General features: G+C 37.0%; 1 protein-coding gene across 1 annotated transcript in view; it reads left to right on the top strand.

Moving 5' to 3' along the window:
- Nucleotides 1–26,053, top strand: part of LOC122793005 (potassium voltage-gated channel subfamily H member 8-like) — a 3,945,365-nt gene that overhangs the window by 3,889,532 nt on the left and 29,780 nt on the right. The gene's annotated exons all lie outside the window — the stretch shown is intronic.

The raw sequence follows: 26,053 nt of genomic DNA on the forward strand, positions 1-26,053 counted from the left end.
ATTAACCCGAAATACATTCAATACATTGGAAAAATGTCTCTCCAGTCAACATCTAATCCTAAACCCCAGCAAAACTAAGTTTCTCCTCTTCTCCCCCACATGCAGGTCCCCCCTGCCACCCTTCAACATAATTGCTAACAATGGCACTATCATCTCCCCAGAAGCCAAAACTAAACTACTGGGTATCATAGTTGATAACAACCTGAAGTTTGATGCGCATATCAATCAGACTATCAAATCTATTAAAAAATTTGGCTCTCTTTACAGAATCAAACCTTTCCTTATCCCACTTGCTAGAACTGCAGTGGCCCATTCCCATCTGCTATCAACTCTTCTCTACACTTCACCTCTATTCTCCAACTTAAATAAAACAGATCTTAATAAACTATCATCCTGCTATAACCACATTGCCAGATTAGCTACTGGCACAGCCTACTGGACACACCACTGTCACAACCTAAATCGCCTAGGATGGCTTGAACTGCCAAGCCTACTGCAGTTCAGCCAGCTAACAGTGGCACATAAAGTCCTTTACCAACCAGAAAATACACCTGCACTAAAAAATATTATCAGCCCCTACACCAGCACCCGGCCACTGCAATCATCCACTAGACTCCTAGTCATACCTCTCAAGTGTACCTCATTACGAGGAACGAACCTCATTTGGGGTCTTAAAAAGTTCATGTTCCTCAAAGTTCCACAGTGAAAGACTGTCACACATCCAGTGTTAGGAATTTTTTTTAAGTGAAATCCATTGTATATAGAAATCAATCCTATTAATTCATTAAAATATCTTCTTTATAAGTAAAACCAGCATATTTTAACTATCCTATAACCTTCCTAGTTGAAGTTGTTAGTAAGCCATTACTATGTGTTCCACATTTTGCCCATTTGTTCCACATTATGAGGGCTACTGTTCCTCATTTTGGACATGGAAGGTTGAGGGCTATGCTCCTAGTTCAAAAATAAAAATCCAACTACTCAGCTGGGGACTCTCTGTTTGCCAACTCTGTTGGAAAAATATGGAACAGACTCCCAGCTGACTTGACCCTAGAACCCTCACTAACTCAATTCAAAAACAAACTCAAGAAATACTTCAAAACTCATTGGTTATGTCCTTGCACTAACCCTGACTAGTGACCTCTCTATTTCTTAGGTGCCTTACCTTCAACTACTTCTAACTTTTTTCTACCACTCCATTTCAGGAAGGGTCAATTGTATAACTGCTGCTCCGTGTGTCTTAAACCTGAATGTAATGTTATGTATGTTTAACTTTGAAAATAATATGTTTTGTAAAGTGTTTTATAATAAGTTAGTACTATATGTGCTAAATGCTGGTATTGCTTATGACTGTAATCTGCTTGAAACTAGCATTTACTAAATGTTCAATGTGAATTATTATCTTGGAGCTTTTCTCCCCGGGCCTCCACTGAAAATGGACATGTATCCAGTCGGACTATCCCGGTCAACAAATGTAAAATAAAATAAATAAATATAGACTACCTCAGCCAAGTCATCATTATGTTCATCTGTATTCTGACATGAAGTGCAGAACATGCCCTCTTCTTTTATAAATACAGCTAAAGTTTTCTCTCCTTCATCTAGTTCATTATCTATAAAAGGTTTGTTTGTTTTTGTCTTTCGGCTTTTCCCAGTTCGGGGTCGCCACAGCAGAACTCCTGTCTGCTAGTGATTGGCAGTAGAGTTTTACGTGCTGGCTTGCCGGGCCTAACACACAACCTTCAACGAAGGAACGCCCGTTCACACATGTCGCCACACAGAAGACGCTGTAATTGAGAATCGAACTGGCAACGTCTAACTGTGAGGCAACAACGCTACTGCAGCACCACCACCGCAGTCTATTATCTATAAAAGGTAATTTATGAAAATAATTTTCTTCTGTCATGGGATACTGTTCATTTCCCTTTTCATCTATAGCTGTCTTACTTTCTTTACCTTTAGAGCCCTGCTTCTGTTTCTGACTGGCTCTCTGCTTTATTGTGAAGTAGGTGTTTACATTATGGACACAAAATACAGGGTTTGATTCTCACCTTTGAAGGAAATTGGCTAGGCTTAAAATAACCTGCAAAGGCAGCTAGTCTAGTACTATGAACCTGTAACACTAACATGTGAGAGAGAAGCTTCAGACTCTGTTCAGGTCCCCCTTTCCATTTTCTTCAGTATGAGATCCGTTAGTCTCTTCCTCAATGTCTACGCCTACTTCCTGTAGTGTTGTCTTAACTGTAATTTCTTTCTTGTCCTTCTCCAGAGTGATCTCTTTTATTATTGTAAAATCACAAAAGAAGAAGTGACCAGGAAATCTTCACCGTTTATTAAAATAGAAATCTCGGCTTATCCAAGTCTTTAACAGAGTATAACTTGTTTCAAAAACATTTAATTAAATACCTTCACAAGCATAAATTAATCAATTAACCTTAATTACTTAATTTATAAAATACTTGAAGCGGTATTGTTTTAAAAAGACAAGTTCATAAAAAACATCTCCAGTTACATTCCTGGTTAAGTCCTGCTGGACTCAAAGTATAAGGAAATGCAATGCAACTGGGCTAAATTGACTGCCCTTTTTAATATCACGGATGTGCTCTTTACCCTAGTTGTTAAACTTCTTTTGCTTTCTCCAATATAATATTTATTACATGGACATCTCAAACAATAAATGATACCTTCACTATTACAACTATGAAAACCTCTTTCCTGAAATTTTATGCCATTCACTCTTGTGAAGGTCTTTTTAACAAAAGGACAGATGCTACATTTTCCACATGGAAAGGTTCCCTGTAGAAGTATTTCTCCATATCTAACGTTTTCTGGTATTTGAAACTTTCCATGGACTAAAAAGTCCTTCAAGTTCTTACCTCTAGTATATGGAAATGTCACTTTCTTATTATAGATGTGTGTTAGCCGTTTATCTTTTTCTAACAAATCCCATCCATATTTAATTCCTTCCTTAAACTTTTCACTAAAAAGAGTATATTTTGTCACAAAAATTATATTTTCCTTTAAATTCATACTATTCTGATTTTCTCTGTCATTCTCACTATTACAAATTGCTTTTTGCCCATATATTTTTAAACTTACATGGAGGCAATACCATTTGGAGAAATGTTAAGGATAAATAGAATGTGTAGTGACTTAAAAGATGTGGAAGAAGAAATGCAAAAGACTGTGGAAATGTTTATAAATAGAGGATATCAAACTAAAAAGATTCAACAAGCTATAAGAAAGTAAGTTTAAAAAGATATGGGCAAAAAGCATTTGTAATAGTGATGATAGAGAAAATCAGAATAGTATGAATTTAAAGGAAAATAAATTTTTGTGACAAAATATACTCTTTTTAGTGAAAAGTTTAAGGAAGGAATTAAATATGGATGGGATTTGTTAGAAAAAGATAAACGGCTAACACACATCTATAATAAGAAAGTGACATTTTCATATACTAGAGGTAGGAACTTGAAGGACTTTTTAGTCCATGGAAAGTTTCAAGTACCAGAAAACGTTAGATATGGAGAAATAGTTCTACAGGGAACCTTTCCATGTGGAAAATGTAGCATCTGTCCTTTTGTTAAAAAGACCTTCACAAGAGTGAATGGCATAAAATTTCAGGAAAGAGGTTTTCATAGTTGTAATAGAGAAGGTATCATTTATTGTTTGAGATGTCCATGTAATAAATATTATATTGGAGAAAGCAAAAGAAGTTTAACAACTAGGGTAAAAGAGCACATCCGTGATATTAAAAAGGGCAGTCAATTTAGCCCAGTTGCATTGCATTTCCCTAAAAAACATGGGGGAGATTTTGGTTGATTACAAGTTTCTGTTTTGGAATGTATTGAAAAGAAATACTCTAGTACAATAGATGTTAAAAAGAAGCTAAGGGAAAAAGAATCTTTATTTATTTTAAAATAGAATACTTTGAGTCCAACAGGACTTAACCAGGAATGTAACTGGAGATGTTTTTTATGAACTTGTCTTTTTAAAACAATACTGCTTCAAGTATTTTATAAATTAAGTAATTAAGGTTAATTGATTAATTTATGCGTATGAAGGTATTTAATGAAATGTTTTTGAAACAAGTTATACTCTGTTAAAGACATAAGCCGAGGCACTAGAGCAGTCATCTGAAGATTTCTCTTTTAATAAACGGTGAAGATTTCCTGGTGGCTTCTTCTTTTGTGGTTTTACAATACGTGATTTTGCAACTATCGGTGGTATTGGGTGATCTCTTTTATTACTTTACTCAGGAATCATTTGACAAGATTGAGAATCAGATTTACCTAACCAGAAACTAAATCCAAATTCCCCCATGTCCTCTAGTTCCATATCATCTCTGCTTGAGCCCCCCCCCCCCCAGCAATATATTAGGATGAACTCACACTCTTCATATCCACCTCAGCTGCCTGAACTAGGGAAAGTCTTAGCCCATCGCTGCACCATATGTCAGATTAGGAACTAGAGTCATTGGGTGCAACACTCTGCCTACCTGTTTTATATGGTACTCTCTTCTGTATCCATGTACACATGCCATTTGAGATATGTTTATTAGCTAGCTGTCCTACACTCACAAATATTATTGTGATCCTGGTAATGCACTCATGCTTCCCCTTTCCAACAAGACTTGCATCTCCTGCCATCCTTCCCACCACAATAGTGCATTTAACAACTTTATTAACAGACTTTGCAGCTGTAGTACTTAAAAGTTCAGCATTATCATAGAGACTGATAGCCTGCAACAACACCTTCCATAAGTACTGACCACATTGTTGTCAATGGCTATGCAGTAACTTGCCTTGTGCCGCTTCCTAGAGCAGACAAAGAAAACCAGTTCAAATGGTAACACATTTCTGCTGCTTGCATCATTGCAGAAAACATCCCCAACAAAAGGTTCATTACTAAGCTCTTATGTAGGCAAGTCTGGCTTTCGGTTTGCAATTTCAATTAAAAAAAATGTTCCCCTAAAACTACTAACTGTTGAGAAGACTGAAGGTCAGTCAGGAATATCAATCTTCTTAAAATGCTGGACTTCCAAGATGGCTGCACATTGAGTAACAACTTATTTCTAGCTCTCCCAGTGTGAAAACAGAAACTCAGCAGAGGAGGACAGTAGACTTGTGTTTATAGGTAATTTTCAGTAACTGGCTAGTAAGTGCACTGCCTGAATAACAGGAGTAAAGAAATACAGAAGACCTGGAAAAAAAACTGCAAAAAGTGAGGAAGAAACACTGACTGGGGAAAGTTCCGCAGCTGTTCAGCAAAAAACAATGCAACCTCCAGACATGACTTCCAGTAACCTATCGGAAGATATAAGACAGCTATATACAGACCTGCTTAAAATAAACAAAACACTGATGGAGTACATCAACACAAACAACAAAAGTTTGGAAAAAATGGAAGAAGCTTTAAGCAGATATTCAGATGAGATAATAAAACTGCAAAAATCAGAGGTCAAAATGAAGAAAAGGCTAGCTGAATATGAGACTGCTCAGAAAGAGATGTTTCAAAAAATAATAGAATTAGAGGACACAGCACATAGGCAAAACCTGTGATTTTCAGCTATACAAGAGAAGCTGGATGGAACAGGCTGCATTAATTTTATGACAGCACAAATAAGCAACTGGACTGGTATAACACAGCAGGAGTTGTTAGTTAGAAGGGCACATTGTGTGTATGCTCCAAATCTGGCTATAAAAAGCAACCTAGACCTTTAATAGTAAAGATGCAATCCTACCAGCAGAAGGAGTTTATTCTGACAAAACTGTGGCAGAAGGACAAAGTACTAAAAGTAGGAGACAGCAGAGTGTTTGTGGAAAATGATTATTCATTGTACACTGGACAGAAGAGGAGCACATTTATTTAATTTTTGGGGGGAATATTGAGATGCAGGTGTGTGATTCAAACTGCTGTACCCAGCTGTCTTCAAGATATTCTTCCCTGGAGGGACAAAATCATTTTTTAATGAAATACATGCTAAGGAAGAAATACAAAAGTTTATCCACCAAAAAGTAAGTTGTGAAACAGAAGGAGATTCTGCTTCTTGTTCTTCTGGTAATAAAAACCACAGTGGGACTATATCTGTGAAACCTTTGCACATTTTTCGATGGAAAATGTTGAGAGAAGAAAGGGAGCAAGAGAGTTGACTAGAAGAATTGAGAGTTTGCTGGAAATGAAGCAGAGACATATTTTCAGAGATGAACAGTAGTAAAACCAGTAAATTAATATGAGATTACAGTGCAATAATTATATTTGAGAAATATGACAGAAAAAAAAATCTGGAAATATTGGACTTTTTCAGAATTTGTTGGACTTGTGGGGGACTCTAAAGCATATGTTCTACTTTATGTTATTAATGTTTGGGAAAGTGCTTTGGGGAGGGGAAGAAGAGAGAGAAGGTTAACTGTAAGCAAGTATTTTTTCTTAAATAGTACTAATTTTGTGGCATGTGGTATTCTTTACTTGCTATAAAGTAAAGTTTTTTCAGTTATGTTTAACTGTAATTGGAATTGTAAATGGATGCTGCTGTTTTTTTTTTCTTTACTTTCTGCCTTCTCTTTTTCTTCATGTTCAGTTTTAAGAAATGTAGGCACTGCAATTTAAAAAAGCCTGGTTAAAGCATGATAAATGAAAAAAAAATGTGCTTTTTCTCATTCTTGCATGGGGGAATGACTGGATTAAAGATCTTAGATTTATTCAGTAACAAGTTTTAAGTGAGAGCAAGTAAATGAAAAATCATTGAAAATTATGAGGCTTTTTTCTAGCAAATATGTGTATGCTCAGTAACAATTCTGCAGCTGGTCTTCACATTTCCATGGAAACAATCTGATAAAGAAAACTGGCTGCCTGGTTCTCATGTCAGCATGTAGACAATCTGATAAAGAGAAGCTAGCTAATGTCTGGTGGAGAGTGATTGGCTGAGGAACAAAAAGAAAAACTGACCTGGAGATAATGTTCTCTGAAGGCATTCTGGGTATTTCCCAAGGTAAATAAGGTTCTCTGAAAGCATTCAGGGGCTTTCCCAAGGTAGTTAATGTTCTCTGAAAGCATGGGGGGGTTCCAGCTGGGAGAGCTATAAAGATAAGACAAAACCAGTCAGCACTTAATAGAAGCACAGGCTACACCATGCATCTTAGCATGGATAATCTTTCTTTTAGGTTAACTTATTTCTGGCGGTTTGCGACTTTTGTTCCTATTAGGAGGGTAAAACATCAATATTTGAAGGTGTACATACTTTTGTGTGTTAGTATTAAGTTAATATGTTTTAGGGGAGTATTGGGGGTGTTTTTTGAGGATTTTCAATAACACAAAAAGTTTTATATGATGTGACATAGGCTCAAATGGATATGACAAGAAACAACTGTACAAAACTTCAACTTGCCAAACAGTGTATGCATTTAACACAGAAGATGGAACTAGATATGTAACAAAAAGGTGTTATATATAAAAGATGGGAATAATAACTTTTTAAAACAATGATGCTTTCTGCAATGTCTTTAAATGTAAATGGCCTCACTGATAAATACAAAAATGAAAGAGTAGTGAACTATATTAAAATGTAGAGTGCAAATAGCTATGTTACAGGTGACACACTTACTAAGAAATGAACATGTGAATTTGATAAAGAAAGGTCTTGAGGATGGTTATTCAGAGGACTACCTGGGACAAAGGAAAAGAGGAGGACTTATATTAATTGCAAGAGGAGCTCCAACAGTGATAGAAGAAGATAAAAAAGATAATGACAGATTTGTAGTGCTAAGGGGCTACTGGCAAGGGAGGAGGATTACACAGGCATGTATTTATATTACACCTAAAACTATTATAATCTGTGGGAAATAATCAGTTTTTTAGCAAGGGATATTACTTATAGGTGGAGACTGGAATTTGATTTTCAGCTATGAAGATATGTCTGGGGGCCCAGAAGGGAAAATATAACAAAGGAGGGTAGATTTTTGAAGAAATGTATGAAAATATTTGGGATGGAAGATAAAAAGTCAATAATAGGAGTTCAGAGTAAATTTAAATGTTATTCCCCAAGATATAAAAACTGGGCTAGGCTACACAGAATTTATATTTCACAGCAACGTGTGCATTTAATTGAAGGTCTAGATACTTACCCAGTAACTATTTCAGATCATGTGTCAATAATAGCTGAAGTAAAAGCACAAGGTAATGAAATAAAAATGAGACACTGGCACTTCCCCACCTATCTGTTGAAAATAGAGGAATGTAAGGAATGGGTAGTGGGGATTATTCAGGAGCTGTTAAAGAGGATAGAGATTTTCTTCTGAAAGGATAGCTAGGGAGTGGTTTAACAGTAAGGTGGAGTTTAAAAATAAGGTGGAAATTAAAGAAAGGGAGCTATGATTAAGAAGTAACAAGAATTATTTAGAGGTTCTGACAAATGTTAAATTATTGTAGAATAAGGAGAATTTCACAGAACAAGAGGATCAACTGCAGAATGCTAGACAAAAAATAAGGGATTACCTTGATAATATGCACAAGTTTAGAAAGATTGCTGTTAAGGAACTGTTTTTGATAATGCCACTACAGCACAAAACTTTTAGCACAGCAACTCAGGAAACAGAAAGTAGAAAGGGCTGTCACCAAACTTAGGGAGTTTAAATCAAGGTAGGTAACAGGAGATCTTGTAGAGGTATTAGAAGTATTTTGAAACTTTTATGAGAGTCTCTGTAAAGCAGAGAAATGTGAAAATCAAGAAAAGATACAAATGGAAATATTTATGGAAGAATTAAATATGCCAAAGTTAGAGGTAGATGAGGTTCTGTTACTAACAGTTAGGATAGGAGGGGATGATAGGAAAATTGTGATGTATAACCAATCTTCAGGAAAGTCACCAGGAATAGATGATATTCCTGTAGAAGTTTGAAATCTAGGAGGAAAAAAATTGATAAAGATCTGGAAGGTTTTGTTTAGCAGTATTTTAAGGGAGGAGAAGTACCAACGTCCTGGAAGAAAGTAGTGGTAGCTGTAATACCTAAAGGGGGTAAAGATCCATCAAATCCAGCTTCATACAGGCCCATTTCAATACTAAACCATAATATAAAGTGTTTGTGTCTATAATGGCTAAAAGAATGACAAAAAGTAATGCCAAAACTGATAGATATGGATCAATGTGGTTTTGTGGAGGGGAGGCAAATATTTGACAACATTAACAGAACATTGATGATCCAGAGGGAAGCAGAATTTAAGAAAATACCATTATTGTTGATGCAGAGAAACCATTTGATAGAGTAAGTTGGAACTTTATGAGCAGGGGAATGGAAGCATTTGCATTTCCTCAAAAAATTATAAGGTTGATTAGGAGGATATATGAGGGATTGAAAGTGAAAATTAAAGTGGGTGGGTTCCTCTATGATAATTTATCCTTGAACAGAGAAACCCGCCAGGGGTGTCCTCTTTGCCCTTTATTATTTGCATTATATTTAGAACTACTGGCAAATAAAATAAGGGACTCAGAAATTCAAGGATATAATTGGTATGGTAGCCAAGAAAAGCTGGCTTTATTTTCAGATGATATTATTTTATACCTGACAAAACCAGAAAGTGACAATACAGTGTTATGGAACATTTTGAGCCAGTTTCAGATCTTTTCAGAATACAACATTAATAAAGCTAAAACAAAGGCAATAGTGGTAAATTATGTACCCACACACAAAATGGTTTAGGAATATCTATATTTATGGGGACATGGTAAAATGAAGTATTTAGGAGTATAGATTAAAATGATTCTAGTGTGGCAGCTAAGGATATGTGGGAAGAAACTAAACAAAATATAATATAAAAACTGAAAAAATGGAAGCTTTGTTATATGGATATGGATAGTGAGATACAAGCACTTAAAATGTTTTTAGTCCCTTTAGTCATATACACAGGTCAGGCATATTTTTATCAACCAGAGGAGAAATTGTGGATAGCAATTAATAAAGAGTTGAAGGACTTTATCTGGGAGGGGAATACAGCAAGAGTCAAGTGGGCTAAGCTGATTCTTCCAGTAGAACAGGACAGATTGGGATTACCCAATTTGAAGGAGTATTTCAGAGCTACACAGTTAAGACTCCTATATATACCATAAGCAGAAAACTATAATTCAAGGTGGAAAGGGATGATGATGAAACAAACATGGTGGAAGCTCAAGAAAAAAGGAGAGACTGGGATTTTGGATGCAGGCCTTTAAGGAGAATAATAATAATCATTGTACAGATATTATATCCATTAAGTAGCGGAAATTATTCTAAGAACTAAGCCAATACGGGAATGGAGAAAGGAGATTCTGACGATAGGGATGACTGCAATTAGGGATATAAAAAATAGGCAAGAGGGGGGCTGGAATTTATTGGAGAAAACTGGCAAAGGAACCAAGGTGTTGGGAGCAAATGACTAGAGAGGGAAAAATGATAGAATGGGAAGACACCAAGAATTTATTTGGACTGCAGGTTAGAGATTGCCTTCCCTATCAGGGGATTGATATCAGAGTATCGGCAAAGAGAAAGAAATAGGGGGGTACGAAATGAAAGACCAGCACTGGTAGAACTTTTAATAGAGTCTGGAACAGAAGTTGCCATTAAAAAGGAATAATTAGTAGAGCATATAAAATATTGCATGATAACTAAAATAATCAATCAGAGGAGGTTAGAAAGGATTGGGAAGATAGACTGGATAAGCAATTCACAAAGAAACAATGGGAGGATATATGCATGTTTCCCAAATATGCAACAAAATCTAGAAGATTTAGGATTTTTGCATGGAAATGTTTACATAGACATTTCTATACTGCAAGTAGACTCCAGAGAATTTTTCCTCAGACAGACACCAAACGTTGGAGGTGTGATGGGGAAGAAAGAGGTAATTGGGAACATATTTTCTGGGAGTGCAGTGAATTGGCAGACTTTAAGGATTCCCTGCTGGATGCACTGTTAGTGATGCTGAGTAGGCAGATTTGTCTGATGAGGGAAATGATTCTTCTGAGCTATGATACAGAATCAGAACTGCCTCGACATGGTAAGGCCTTGCTACGTCTAATAATGATGGCTGCCAAAAAATGCAATTACTGGAAAATGGAAATCAAAATCTAAACCAACTATACTAGAAGCACTTAATATAGTAACAGAGATAAACAACTTGAATAGAGATCTTTAGAAAAGGGTAGGAGTAAACTACATAGGAAAAATGGGAATTGTGGGAACAATACATATAAGGGAAGAATGAGGTTTAAAAGGCAGCAGGACTACGTAATGTTTGAAAAAGATTGGGTAGATTATAAGTGATGTATAATGTTTGCAACTGGGAGTGTGTCACTATGGTTTGTGATATAAAATACTTTCAACCAGGATGGTGTCAGTGAGGTTTGTTTTCATTTATATAAATGTATGATTGCCTGTGTAGTAGGTGATGGTTTAATAAAGATGTCCCTTGTTAAAAAAGGCAGGAATTGAATAATTTATGTAATGTTGCTTAGGTCATATGATATATAGCAATATATGTAAAGTATAATGTTTGCTATGTTAATTATAGTTTGATTACTTTTATACGAATGTAAATTTGCCTATGTCACGAGTGACAATTCAATAAAGATGTTTGAAAAAAAATCTTCTTAAGATGCTAGGGAGTAGCCTTTTAAATTTCTCCAGTTTATTCACAGACACCACCACCATCATTCAACTTAGATTGTTTACATGAAGTTCTAGCCACAAATTCAAAACATGCACCAGATCAGCTACCTGGGACCCCTCTACTCCAAGCATACTGAAAGTCCAGTTGTATATGTAAATGATTGTGTACAACTATGAGAAACTGAAATAGAAAATTCAGGTGAGGTCTGAGCTTCACCTGAAGCACGAAGTCCATATATTTTTTCAGAGACTCCTCTGTTAAATATGATGGTGTTATTCTACTCCTCAGCTTTGGTCCAGTTTCTCTAACCACATAACTCTCAATTACCATTAAATGAACATTTACTTCCTACTCCATTTTAGATTTCTTCAGAGTTTTCAGGATGGAGTAAAGTGGATCATTTGCTTAGTATAGTGGATATCTCTTGTTGGAGGCTAAACAGTTATTGGTAAGTGGCTATTATATTTTCTTCATGGGCTGCAGTAGTATTCATTATAATCTTTATTAGACTTCAATAAAGCCTCATTTGTTTTTCAATCCTGAACAGACTGCATCAGCCAATTTTAGTACATACAAACTCTTGGCTTAGCAGAACATTTTACCAACAGGAACGTTGTTCTCAAAAGCAACCATTCTCACTGCCATGAGGATCCTCTTTGCCTGAGCAAATCCCTATATGGGTACAAAGGTTTTATTATGCTTTTCATATAGTTTATCATACAGCAAAGCCAATAATCCAGGTCACTCAATAATCAATAATTAGCATTTTACTCAGGAAATCTTACATTTCTTTCTGGTGTGGGTTAGAACAACTCAGACAGACCATTTTAGAAACACATTTATCAGGAAAACTGTAATTTATGCCTGTTATACCCACCAATACAGCATTTCAGCTGTATGTGTACAGGTAAAATACAATCTTTGTAGCCAGTTGTAAAGTGTAGGGTGATGTTTTCTTACAAGGGAAACACAAAATGACAAGTAATATAAAAGAGATATATCCATCTGTGCACTGAATAATTATTTTCCAAAGTTCCATCCGGTCATGCATCAAATGAATTTCAGTATTTGTCAATGCATTCAGTGCAGTGCTACTTAAATCAGTCTTGCAATTCAAAACTCTTTATCACAGAGGCAGGGTTAATACTCTGCTTTTCTTTTACAGGACAACAGTCCCCATCCCTTTCCAGGATTCAGTGACACCTTTCAGACTGCCTTAACTCCCCAAAGACACCTCTTCCAAATCCTCTCTAGACCCAGAATTTAGAACCCAAAAGGCACCTGTTCCTTATTAGTTGTCAAGGATAGCTTTTCTCCAAGTTGCATGACAGAATTGTATTTATCATGAACTCTGCAGTTCCCTTTCTTGACGCAACATTTAGTAAAGGCAATCACAGCAGACAAAACTCCACCCCAAGCAATGTGTTTCCCAGGTTCAGCAGTCAGTATGCCACTACATATACACACACACACACATATATATATATATATATATATATATATATATATATATATATATATACACACACACACACACACGCACACACACACACACACACACACATATATATATATATATATATATATATATATATATATATATATATATATACATATATATGGTACTTACGTATTATCGCAACCAGATTTTTGCATGAAAACCGTTTGCCTCCTGCTCATTGAATCAGTTTGTGAATGTTGTAAAAAAGTAATATAATGTGTTCTCTTTAGCACTTTAGTTTGTTTGGTGCATTGTTATCAATACAAATTGAAAGATGTCCTGTTTTTATGTATGCACTTTACTGCCACCATCTCACTTATTGCAAGTTGCATATTGCACTACGAATTGCAATTGCTGACAATTTACCACCACACAGAAAGACCAAACCAGCGAATGAGCACTCCACAACGTTACAGCACTAAGAAAATCAATAATCAGTGTGAAGTACAATACGTATTTATCAGAACATGCCACCATCCCTAAACAAAACAAAACCGGTACTGCAAACTTCTTCCGTGAAAAACACCCCCAGAATCAGCTGTCCACATAATCCGGTCTCCCTTTTGAAAACCATTACTTATTGCAACTCTCTCATTGAAAGGACTATTTTCAAAGATGTTTACAAATTGTGAGAAAAACTGTTTACCAAGAGCATGATTCCTGTGTCTGTGTTTTCCTTCTCAGGATTCCTTCCACACACTGAAAAAAATCCTTTCGTCAATAAGAGAGCAGCCATGACAATTTCAGCGTGCGTTTGTAATGCACCCATAACAGAAAGAGAAATTTAAAAATTTTTTTTTTCCTGAAGGTAATCCAAAGTTATTCTTCATCAATAAAGACTTACAATGACACCTTACTGTGTTTCCTGCATTCGTTTTGATTCCATGATATGAATTTTGCAAATGCAAAAATCTGGTTGTGATAATACATAAGTACTATATATATATATATATATATATATATATATATATATATATATATATATATATATATATATATATATATAAAATATGTATGGGTTTCATACATTTGGTGTAAATACATGTTGGCTGACATCTGTCCACTCAACCATATTTAGTTGAAATATTCAGACAGTTGACAGGTGTGTGAGATCAGCAATCCCCAAATAGGGAAATATTCCCTTTTCCCCGGGAATTGTGCAATCTTTAAGTTATTGTGTGTATGGAGTTGTTTAAGGTAGTGTGACAACATCCGGTTTGTCAGCCTTTTGAGTTCAATGTTGCCATGATTGACATATGGGCTACTCTACTAAAGTATATAAATAAATATGTGTATGTGTGTGCGTGTGTGTGTGTGTGTGTGTGTGTGTGTGTGTGTGTGTGTGTAAATAGTTTGCTCAAACATAAAGAGCCACATGTACATTGTACAAGATAAACAAGATTTATTTTCTCATGTTATATGTAGTACATGTGGTGCTTTTTATGTTGGGCAGACAAGCAGAATATTTAAAGAATGTTATTCTGTTTCTCCAACTGCACAAGGGAATAACATTTTGTTAGCACTGGTTTATTGTTTTTATGCAAAATACATTTGGGTTTGGTCGTAGCAAACATTTATCTCATACCAATATTGTTTTGTTAGTGGTTAAAGTGGTCCAATGACATTACATTTGAACTATAACAGAAGGATGATTTAGATGTATAAAAGACCTGTATTTCCCCCTAAAATGAAAAAAAAAAAAAAAAAAATGAATATACACATTATTCAAAGTATGTATGTTTAGCAGAAAAAATATGCTAATAGTTATTATTAAAGTTTCCTTTTAGTGAATGCATTAGTATCTGCCTTGATTAATTTAAAAGTTGTCTAAAATTCAAAAAGTTGTATGAATAAACTACAGTACTCATAAAGGAATATCATAAAATAGATATGTGACATTTGGGGAATGTAAGGTCAGAGTATGGTATTTTATGATTTGTTCTATCGCCTTCTTTAGAATAGACTTCAGTTTTATTAAAGCAGTCCATCGCTAGTGCCATGGTTTGAGGTTAGTATACTGAAGCTCTTAACTGTTTTACTTCGAAAAAATAATACTGGCAAAGCACCATGGGTACATATGGAGTTGGCTGATCTGTGAGTATTTCCTTAGGGATACATACTTGAAGAAAACTGTTGCTAGTTCTTTGGTTACTGGCACTGCCTTAACATTGTTTTTTTCACAGGGATGCTGCATCAGAGCTCTTAGTGGCAGTATCAATAAACATTAGAATGTACTGGTTACCAGCACTAGACTTTACTAATGGTCCTACGAGAACATAGCTACTTAATTGAATGGGACTTCAATAAAAGGTGAATGTATCAACCGGCTTCTGAAACCAGATTGTGGTCTTTTGACAATCTGGGCAGACTGCACAGTAGCTCTCAATGCCTTTCAGTATATAAGACAAAAAAATCTAGCTAAAATTCTAGCTTTGGTTTTATCCATCTCTAAGTGTCTTCCAAAAATATGGTAATGTGCCAGTTTCATCACAAGACCTCTAAAATGTTTTGGAACTAACAGTCTGTGTAGTATTTCTGATTTAATTTAGGTCACCCTGTAAAGCATATAATTGTTTAACTCAAAATTTAAGTATGAAATAGGACCAACCCACTCATCTGTTTTTCCTTCTACTCTGGGAATATGAACAAATGAATCCAAGTAAGGCAGCAAAATCCCATTTGAAAAACAAATCCAAGTGTAAGAAAACAGAAGATGATACCACGGCAAAATGTATTTATTAAAACTCCAACACACTAAAAACAGCAAGAGATGAGTGCTTTCAGCTTTTCGCCTTCTTCAGATCTGCATTCACAAATCTAATATGCTCAGTTAAATACTAAAATCATCCAATAAAATTCAAAATGCATCATCACTAACATCATTTCCTATGGAAGTTACATCATCACTAACATCATTTCCTATGGAAGTTACATCATCACTGACACAATTTCCTATGCAGCTTTCACTTCTGTTAATCACATAGGCAAAAAGAGAGGCATTCCCAATCAGTGTCATCATCTAAGCCAACACCTTCTCAGAATGGGTTTCATAGGTAACACTTCATTAAGTCCTGTTGCTTTATCTGCCCTCAAGTCAGCAATCCATTTAGTTTCTTCAAGTTCAGTTAAACCTTTAAGACCCCCCTCTTCTCATACTAGGATCTATTAAATGTAGAGCCATAAAGTGAAAATATGATCTGTATTCACTCTGATATGTTTGTACAGGGTATTAGTGAGAACTTTATGTTTAATATTCCGTATATGTGCCTGTATCCTAACCCTGAAAGGGCAGTTCATTTTGCCAACATAAAAACATATACATTTCATACACTTGGCAACATATATAATGTTTTTTGAAGCGCAATTCACAAACACTGGGGTTTTATATAGCTTCCCTGTAACTGGATGTTAGAAATTCTGACCTGTTAACAAATACTGGCATGCCATGCACTGTCCACATTTTAAAAGTGCCATGTCTCTGTGAATGTGTATGGTTCATTATCACCTTATCTCCGCATAATAATTGTTTCCAGATTGACTACCATGAACAGCCTCTACGAAGGAAATGTTGTGGAAACTAAAGAAGAAATGGTACAGAGAGGGTATAAAGCCAGAGAAATTGATAGTACTATAGAAAGTATACAAGGGTTAAGAGATAGCAAAGGGAAGCCATATTTCCACAGAGTTAATACATACATCAGTGATACTAATACCACAGAAAAAAGAACAGAACCACATACTATTCGATGCACGTTGACTTATAGTAAAGATGCCAAGCAAATATGTGATGCGATTAGGAAAATTGGCGAATATTGACATCTTATGAATCTATATGACATATAGTAGAAGATACGCTGATGCTCTGTTATAAAAACAGAAAGAACTTGAAACAATTATTATGTGGCGATACGGTGATAATGAACCATACATGTTCACAGAGACATGGCACTTTTAAATGTGGACAGTGCACGGCATGCCGGTATTTCTTAACAGGTCAGAATTTCCAGCATCCAGTTACAGGGAAGCTATATAAAACCCCAGCGTTTGTGAATTATGCTTCAAAGAACATTATATATGTTGCCAAGTGTATGAAATGTACATGTTTTTATGTTGGCAAAACGAACTGCCCTTTCAGGGTTAGGATACAGGCACATATAAGGGATATTAAACATAAAGTTCTCACTTATGCCCTGTATAAACATATCAGCGAGAGTACAGATCATATTTTTTGCTTTATGGCTCTACAAGTAATAGATCCTAGTATGAGAAGAGGGGATCTTAAAGGTTTAACTGAACTTGAAGAAACTAAATGGATTGCTGACTTGAGGACAGATAAAGCACCAGGACTTAATGAAGTGTTACCGATGAAACCCATTCTGCGAAGGCGTCAGCTTAGATGATGACACTGATTGGGCATGCCTCTTTTTTTGCCTATGTGATTAACAGAAGTGAAAGCTGCATAGGAAATTATGTCAGTGATGATGTAACTTCCATAGGAAATGATGTTAGTGATGATGCATTTTGAATTTTATTGGATGGATTTTAGCATTTAACTGAGCATTAGATTTGTGAATGCAGATCTTAAGAAGGCGAAAAGCCGAAAGTACTCATCTCTTGTTTTTAGTGCGTTGGAGTTTTAATAGATATATTTTGCAGTGGTATCATCTTCTGTTTTCTTACTCTGGGAATATTTTCCTTGATCATGCTTAATGTGTCATCCTCTCACTGTGCTGTTTTAAAATTTCATTGCTTATCTGCAAATCTGTCAAGTCATGAACACTTTCATAAGTCATTGGCAAGGAGTAAGATAGTGTAACCTTGTCACCTATGAATACAGGTATAAGAGTTTCTTCTTGAATTTGTTCCTCTACAAAAGTCAAATCAAGCCAGTTACTTTCTTCTGATTTTCATTTTGGAAATTCCTTTACTTTTATCTCAGTATCTTCTGTCTCTAACTTCCTTCTATTGAAAGTTCTACTTCTGACTAACCCTCTGTTTTACTATTAAAGAAGGAAACCTAATACTCTGTTCATGTTTACTTTCTTTTCGCAGTGAATTTATCATTGCAAATCTCTTCTCACATGTATCCTTCATTACATTCATAGCTGGAATCTTCTGATAAGGTTCCACATCAGGTTCAATTGGTTTGGTTGACACAGAGTTCAGTCAACATCTGTTTAATCAACCACATTTGGTTGACTATTCAGATAGCCGACAGGTGCGCAAGATCGTCAATCCCCAGGGATTGTACAATCTCGGATTTAGTATATATAATTAGCAGGGGAGGGGACACAAGGGAGCTTGCCCCCTTGCAAAAAACAGTGCTTTAAAGTTGTATACATCAAGATTCTTCTTCAGTGCATATGTACTAGGAAGTCAAGATTGTCATTTTCAGCGTACAGTGTTTTAGTTTCAGGATGTTGATATTCATGTTAGTCGACCAAGTGAAGGTAAATCTCCACATCAAATTCTAAGGACTCTTTCCTTTCAGTTTGTACACTGTTTTATTTTAATTTGTTAATAACTGGAATTTTCTGGTAAGTTTAAGTAACTGATTTTTGTTAACACCTGTTCTGGCCTTCAAGTATAGCCAAGGCTAGATTTCAGCTAATTTTGAAGTTTCTGGGAATATTATACACAATATGTGTCAGGCTGCTTCTGCGCTCCCCACTTTTACTAGGGATATGCTGTGGCTACAGAGGGTTGTGCTGCTTGCCACCTTAACTTTCACAGTACCCTGGACTGAGGGAAGCCTTCCTCTTGTTACTTGTTTTATGCCTACTGACACAAGCTGTGCCATGCAATGTAGCCATGCTCTCAGAATCTAGCAGCCCCATCAGTTCTTCCCCATCCACATGTAATGGATACCAGGCTAACTTAGTAGTGGTACAGACACAATATGCTGTTTGTACTGTTCTAGCAGTTACTTTATCACATTCCTTCAGTGCTAACTTTCATTATCAGCATGTTGGTTAGAAATCACATTTTTGTTTTACAAATACAACATTGCTAACAACAACTTTAGCAATGTGAATCAGACTGTTTCATTTGATAGTTTTTTGAGTGCTCATAAACATCTGCACACTTTTAGTTTCAGGCTTAGTATGCTCAGTTTAAACATTTAGTTTCAAGTTTAGGTTTTGCAGTTTAAAACAGCATTTCATTAGTTACTAACCTTTCAGTTAGCACAACCACTTTATCTGTACTCTTGGGGTCACTCTGAAAAGCGTATTTATGTAAATCACACGAAAGTGCTCTTTTGAGCTTATCAGCTACTAGAATGGATACCATTTTATTTTCCTTCCATCCATCCATACATCCATCCATCCTCAACCCCTTTTCCCATTTTTGAACATTTATTGATTGATTGATTGATTGCATTTGTTTACTGGGAAGGTCCAGTGGGCCAAAAAGTGCCCATTTTCAGTGGAAGCCCAGGGAGAAAAGCTCCACAGTGATATATACAATACATACATTTTGATATATACAGTGTATACATTTTGATAAAAACACAAATAGCACTTATAACAATAGAAACAGTAAACAGAGTTCTTGACAAATAAAAAGGTAATACACTTGTAAATAGATGTGACTACTGACAGTACAAATTGTTGTTGATACAGAAAGAGGCAGTGCAGCTGAGTGTAAAATATCAATTGACAATACATTTACACCAGGGTACAGAAGTGGATTATCTATCGAGGAGTAAAGCTGATGATTAGGAGGTAGTAGAGGATGGAGAGAGGAGAGGTGGGAGTAGAAGAGGGGAAGACAATGTCAGGTTATGTGTTGTGAGGAGTTGGTGCATGTACATTGCCAGTGGGAGGAAAGATGTTGTTTCAAAGATTTTTTGAAGATAGATGTGTTTCTGGTGGATCTAAGTGAGGGTGGGAGAGAGTTCCATGGCTTCACAGTGGAAAAGGAGTGGAGTATTTGACCAGTGGGTTTCTCTACCTGTAGGAGTATTTGGTTTTCAGAGCGGAGAGGCCTATTTGGGTGTTATAGTGTAAATAGATTAGAAAGAGCAGGGCAGCTGGATGGGTTGAATATTAGTTTATAGGCAGTAGTTATGTGTGACAACCTCAATAGAAGTGTTATCTTGGGAGAGAATAGAAAATGTGTCTTTGTTTATGGTAATTGTCTTCTTAGGGGTGAATAACATTAGCTTAGTTTTTTTAGGATTTAATATTAGATGGTTGTTAGCCATACATATTTTAGTAGAGCTGAGAGCTGCCTGGGTAAGTTTCTGAAGTTCATGTAGGGAGTTGGCAGTGCAGATGATAGTGTAGTCATCTGCATATTGGATGACTGACCCTTGAGTGAGACTATAGTGGAAGTCATTGATGAAAATGCTGAATAGTAGTAGTCCTAAGATGGACCCTTGGGCAACACCCATAGAGGTGTTAAGGAAAGGGGAGAAGGAGTTTTGCCACTTTGTAGCTTGTTGCCTGCCAGTGAGGTAGTTGGAAAACCATTGCAGGGTAGAGGGACAGATACCTGGGTTAGCAAGTTTTCTGAGAAGAAGAGGGTGGGAGATAGTATCAAAGACTTTGGAAAAGTCATTAAATAGGGAGGAGACAAGTTTCCTAGCATCACGTGCCCAACTGATAGAGTCACAGAAGGAAATAAGAGATGTAGTGGTGCTATGTATCGGACTAAACCCATGATGGGTTGGTGACAGTATGTTATTGTCGAGTAAATACTTAAGGAATTGCCTGTGGATACATTATTCAAGGATTTTTGAGATAGGGGAGAGAATGGTGATGGGTCGAAGAACATCTATTTTGTTTCCACCTTTGTGAAGTGGGAGGATGTAGGCTTTTTTTCCAAATCGAAGGAACATAATACCTTTGAATGGACCTATTGAGAAGTATGCCAACAGGGTAAGCAATGGAGTTTGTGACTTTTTGAAGGAACTCTGGAGGCAAGTTGTCAGGGCCATTATTGCATGCTTTTAATTTCAGAATATGGGAATAGGAGCTAGAGAGAAGTTGTGTGTGTGGGTAGAGGAGGTATTAGTAGCAGGGGAGTCAGGTGGGTTAGGTTGAGTTTGAGGGAAGTTGGTAGTGAGATTAGATATGATGTCAATAAAATATGTGTTAAAAAGTGTGGCTATTTCTATGGGATATTTTTCTGGGTCTGGACAGGGGTTGGTTTTTGATCCTGGGTGTAGTGGGCTGTTGATTGAGCTCCAGAAGTGTTTTGGATTATGTTTGTGTTGGTTTTGTAAAGTATGATAGTATTCTTTCTTATCTTTACTGATTTGGCACTTTACTTGGTTGCAAAGGTGCCTGTAGGTTAAGAGGTCAGAGGGTTTTTTCTGCTTTTGCCAAAGCTTCCAGGCTTTGTCCCTGGTGTACATGCTCTGTTTGGTGACTGTAGGGAGCCATGGGGCATGCAAGGATTTTACACTTTTTAGTCAGGCAGGAGTGAGGCTATTTAAAATATTTAGGAATGTGGAATTAAAAAAATTCTGCTGCATCGTCTAGAGGGAGTATTTTTAGGAGATCCCAGTTAATGCTGTGCAGTAGATTGTTAAAGGTTGTGGGGGAAAAATGTGATAGGTCTCTGGAATTCCTGTAGTGATGTTTGTGTAATGCCGTTGTAGTTTTGCATATTATAAAAGCAGGTAAGTGGTCACTGATGCTATTTGGGAGGGTTTGTGCAGTGGTGATTTTATTAGGGTCAGAGACCAGGATCCAATCTAAGATTGTTCCCTGGCTGTTGTCTTTGTTGGGTCTGGTGATATCAGTAATTACCTTGCTGTAGTTAAATAGGTTAATGTTGGTGGGGATGTGTTGCTGTGAGAGATCTAACCAGTTAATATTAACATCAACCAGAATTATTGTTTCTGTAGTTATGTTGTTGGAAGTCCAGGCTAGGATTTCTTCTATTAGGGGGGTGTTATTGCCAGGGGGGATGTACAGGGCAATGATACAGAGGGTTGTTTTGTCATTAATGTTTAGGAAGGCTATTAAGATTTCTGCTGTGGAGAATTTAGGTATGGGTGAGTTGTAGGGGACCATATTGAAAGTGTTAGGGTAGATCAGAGCTACCGCACCAACTTTTTTTTGGCTTGTCATTGCGCAGGCAAGTAAAGCCAGGGGGCAGTAATTCTGAGCTTTTGGTGTATGGTTTTAAACATGTTTCCATAGCTGCAATAATGTCAGGCTTGTTATGTGTTATCCAGGCGTGGAAGTCTGGGATTTTGTTTCTAATATTTTGCAGGTTGATTTTAGTTAGGTGTAGAGACTTATAGGAGCTATGTGGGTTGGAAGATAGGGATTGAGGGCCAGGATTGGGATGGATATCCCCACTTAAGATTAATTTGGAGTGTTGGGGTAGGATAATGGTGGGCTCTTGTCTCTTTTTCATATTTTGGTGGAGGTAGGAGGTATGGATTATGTTAACTTTGTCTTTTATGTGGATGATTTTATGTTTAAGTCAGAGGAGGTTGTCTACATGGTATAGGTTAGGTGATATGTCAGAGAAGGTAGTGAGAGGCAGTCTTTGAGAGGAGGTTGTCAATGAGGGTATGTGGTGGATAAGGACAAATTGTAATGGGGTAAGTTGTAATAGGAGCGTTAAGGGTAATATGAGGTAGAAGGGTATTAGTTTATATCTAAGCAGCATTTTGTTGTGGTGGGTTAATTGAGGGGGTGTAGACTGTAGTTAAGTTAATATAGAAAGTATACTATGAATAGAGGATTTAAAGGGAGGGCTGAGGGTTCAAGTATGTGGATGTTACTAAGCAGAGTAAGAGGTAGTGTTGGGTTCTAGTAGGTGGGTGTTACTGAGCTGAGTAAGAGGTAGTGGGAGGCACAGTGGTTGGATGGAGCTAATTATGGGAGGAGCTGAGGTGGAAATAAATGTAATTGATGTGGAGGTGGGTGGAAATGGAGGTAGGTTAGGGGAGCAGAGTGAGCCCAAGCAGAGCGAGGGTGAATGGAGCAGGGATGACCCACAGAGCAGACCAGGCAACAAAAACAATCAGGTAAATCCTTATTCAGGTCAGAACTTTTAGGATTCTTGGGTTCCAGAAGAGAATTCCCACTAGCTGTACTTCTTTAGGGACCTGTGATTTAGGGAGAGTAGGGACTGGGGTCAGTGGAGTTATTTTTAAAATTAATGGGAGTGTCTATGGAATTCAGTATCCAGTATGCAGAGGAGGGACGACTAAGAAAAATGGATGCCAAATAAGAGAAATGGATGGCAAATAGCATCTGGTAGTTTGTACACCTCTTAATGTAAAACAGACAGATAAGCTGTTACAAGATCTGCTTCAATACAGCTGTGACCTGCACTTGTACAGGAATCTTTAATCCTTTCTTTGCTGCTGCCTTTCGCTGAAAGGGTGTCTGTTAGTGGCTTGGTGCACTCTCTGGGTTAGGCTCTGAGGGATAACTTTGGTTCGGTTGGAGTCACAGTGGTAGGCACTTCTAGTGTTAAGGGACTGTAAGAGAGAGAAAGACAGAAGTTAAAGTCAGGAAGGAAAGGTGCTATAAGTGAGAGTAATAGGAAGGCAGACAAGAAATAGGAGTTATTAGGATAGGACAAGGTGTGGGGAGATGTTAGGATGTCCAGTTATGCAGATAATAGTAGACAAGGTAGTGAACAGCTTCAGAGTTAAGTGGAGTACAACATTTCCAAGCAAAGCAGGAGCATTATCTAACAACTATAACAGTTTTCAGTTGGAACCATGTCGGTTATTAGAAGTGCATACAAAAACATTTGCAGTAGTACAGGATGAACAGTGGTTCTATTATCTATACAGAGTTAGCATTATCATCGATATCCAAATGTATATTTGTTGTAGCATGCAGAATTATGGCAGTATCCACCAATGAGCATACAATTGCAGTTTTTAGGCTAATAGGTCTGCTGTTAATGCAGGTGTTGGCTACATTAATGAAAAAGCGGCTTATGATAGCCGAGACCTATAAAAAGCAGATATCACATTGCAATGCAGATGCCGACCACTGCAATCACATATAGAAATAAACAATGCAATGTTACCATAGGACTCATCTAGATTATGGGGTTAGCATAACCGCCAGGTACTGAGCAGGCCACAGATGGGTGAAACCTATTAAGAGCCAGATTTTACAGTTCTGTGTGAATGCCAACCATTAAATGCACTGAAAAGCAACAATGCAAGTCTTATCAGGGGTAACAAATTTCTCAACACAAATACCAGGCAAACCCTTTCAAAATATCCAGGTTATTCTTTGAAACACCTGACAATGTTTCTAATTAGTGCAAACAGTTGTTATCATTCTTCTGGTGCAGAAAAAACCCATTGGCATGCAACTGACCTCAATAGAATATTACACTGTGGGTTGGCGTTCGCAGTTGGCTAGCAATACTAATGCCTAAATACAAGACTCAGTTTATTTCATGGTTATAATCAGTAGAATGACCAAAAGAATTAGTACAATGATCAAAAAACAACCAAAAATGCACTTACAAGGTGTACACTAAGAGTTGCTGTCACACCCTAGGGAGTTACAGTTTAAAAATGGCACCATTGCTAGGGGTACATGTAACCTCGGCATGGCCTGCTCTTGGTAGGAGTGGTTGGAAGTGAATGAGTGATTGGTGAGCCATGTCAGGTGATTGGTTGTAGTGAGTCTGTTCTAGCCTGACTCACGGAGCAGACTAGGTAATAAAAACAATCAGGTAAAACATTATTCAGGTCAGAACTTTAAGGCTCTTTGGGTTCCAGAAGGGAATTCCCACTAGCTGTACTGCATTAGGGGCCTGTGATTTAGGGAGAGTATGGACTGGGGTCAGAGGAGTTATTTTTAAAGTTAATGGGAGTCTCTATGGAATTCAATATCCAGTATGGGGTGTCACTTCAACAGTGACAGTCATCTCAACCCAAGGTTTACACAGCTGGGTGGCTAGCCCTGCCATGGTAGTTCATATGTACCTTTCACTTACACACACATTCACACCTATGGGCAATTTAGAGTGTCCAATCCACCTCCTGCATATCTTTGAAATGTGGGAGGAAACCCAAACGACCGCAGGGAGGACATGCAGACTCCACACCGAAAGCACCCCAGCCGAGAATCGAATTGGAGAACCTCTTGCTGTGAGGAGTATGTGCTAACCACTGCACCACCACTGCACTGCAGCTACCATTTTATTTTGACTGTTCATTTCTGAATCTAACCCCAAGTTTAAAACATGTTTTAAATCAGACATTTGAACTCTTACCATTTTACTTGAATTAAATATCCACTGATAAAATTTCATTGCCTATGTTTTAGAAGTAGTTCTAGCTACCAGTTCTATTTTTTAATATCTGATAGCCCGAATAATCAGCAAAATCCACATCCACATATGCCGTGTGTGCTTCTCCTGTGAGCTGTGACAATAACATTTTAATTTAGTCACACTGAGCCCAATTCTCCTGGATGACACATCTCTCAAAAAAAAACAATGTATCTTTGTAGCTGTCACCTTTGCTCAGTTTCTTTACTGGTGGTGTGGTCTTTGGAGTGTTCATTATCATGGCTACCATATTCATTTGCTCTTGGAGACTGACTAAATTTCTGTCAGTCCTCTCACTACTCTCATGAAGGTTCAAGACTTGCTGCTTCATATTTGCATTGGTCTGTACCAGAGTTACAATGAGTTTTTCCATGATGGTGTAGTGTAACAATCCACCCCACAAAATCCTGTTCATTTTTTGTTTCTTCTGGATGTGTAAAGTACCTGCATGTTTGCACACTTGCAATCTATGATGCAGGGATAAAAAAGTAGTGTAATTTGTTAATTTGCTGAGGAAGTCTACAGAATATGGTTGGACGAAAGCACTAAACTAACTCACTATTTTAAATAAAAGGTATTCTGTTTGTAGTCCGGGTGTTGTGGACAGTTTTTTTTTCCTTTCTCATAAGGCCA

Source organism: Protopterus annectens, chromosome 2.part0 (genome assembly GCF_019279795.1).
Source record: "Protopterus annectens isolate FY-2018-M chromosome 2.part0, PAN1.0, whole genome shotgun sequence".
Classification (NCBI taxonomy): Eukaryota; Metazoa; Chordata; order Ceratodontiformes; family Protopteridae; genus Protopterus; species Protopterus annectens.